Genomic DNA, 1,009 nt, shown 5'->3' with positions numbered 1-1,009 from the left:
TCTCATAAAAACTGAAAGAATATTTTAGTAAATATATATCATTTATATAAATATATATTTTATTATTGAAAAGCATGTTCCCAGTAAGCAAAAATCAAGACTTTGTAGGCATTATAAGCAAAAGTTGACACATTGTCCACTTAATTTAATATTGACTTAGGAAATGATATCTTTATGTTAGTGTAGATTGGAATTCCAACCTAATATGGAATTTTGCCATGATAATAGGCCATACAAAAAGAAGAGAGCTTAATGTGCAGGAATATATGGAAAAATTGAGGGATGTTAGCATTAGAAATATAATACCAAAAAGGATAGAGCATCATAAATTTGTAGTGTAATTATAAGCTGACAGAGAGGAATGGTTTCTCTTACTGATTTGTTTGAACTTTTTATGTAATATACAAATTTTGTGTCAAATTTGTGAAAGTTATTTTTTTTCCAGCTTGTTAGCTGATGGCAATAGTTCTTAAAAAAAACACAAAAAGCAATGAGATAAATAATTCTGTGTGTGTGTGTGTGTGTGTCTGTGTGTGTGTGTGTCTGGGTGTGTGTAGTTATTAAGTATCCATTTATTACACTTGAATGACTACTTTTAAAACTTTTTATATATTTATAGTTTGTCTCCATAAATGTCATAGACTGTGAGCTCCTTGGTCAGGGTCTGTGTCTTGTTTGTTGGTGGGTAAACCACAGTTCAACCTAACCAAATCAAATTTTGATACTCGTCTCATCTACAACCCCATTCTATGTTTGAATTGTAAAAAAAAGTCAATAAGCATGAATTTAAGTCAACCATTTCCACTTGTTCAGTTTTCCTAGGTGAGGTTTTGGGATTGAAGTTATGTAAATATTTCTTTATAGAGTAGAAGATAAGCAGTCTGAGGCTGAGGCAATGGAGCTTCCTCAAAGAAGCCTTCATTGGAGGAGAGGTAGCAGTGGGTATTAGAAATGAAAAATGTATTCCTTTTCTTTCTTTCTTCCTTTTTTTTTTTTTTTTTTTTTTTTT

Source organism: Rhinopithecus bieti, unplaced genomic scaffold, assembly GCF_001698545.2.
Source record: "Rhinopithecus bieti isolate Rb0 unplaced genomic scaffold, ASM169854v2 scaffold_30957, whole genome shotgun sequence".
Classification (NCBI taxonomy): domain Eukaryota; kingdom Metazoa; phylum Chordata; class Mammalia; order Primates; family Cercopithecidae; genus Rhinopithecus; species Rhinopithecus bieti.
The sequence above is the reverse complement of the archived record's forward strand: the minus strand, read 5'-3'. Positions refer to the sequence as shown.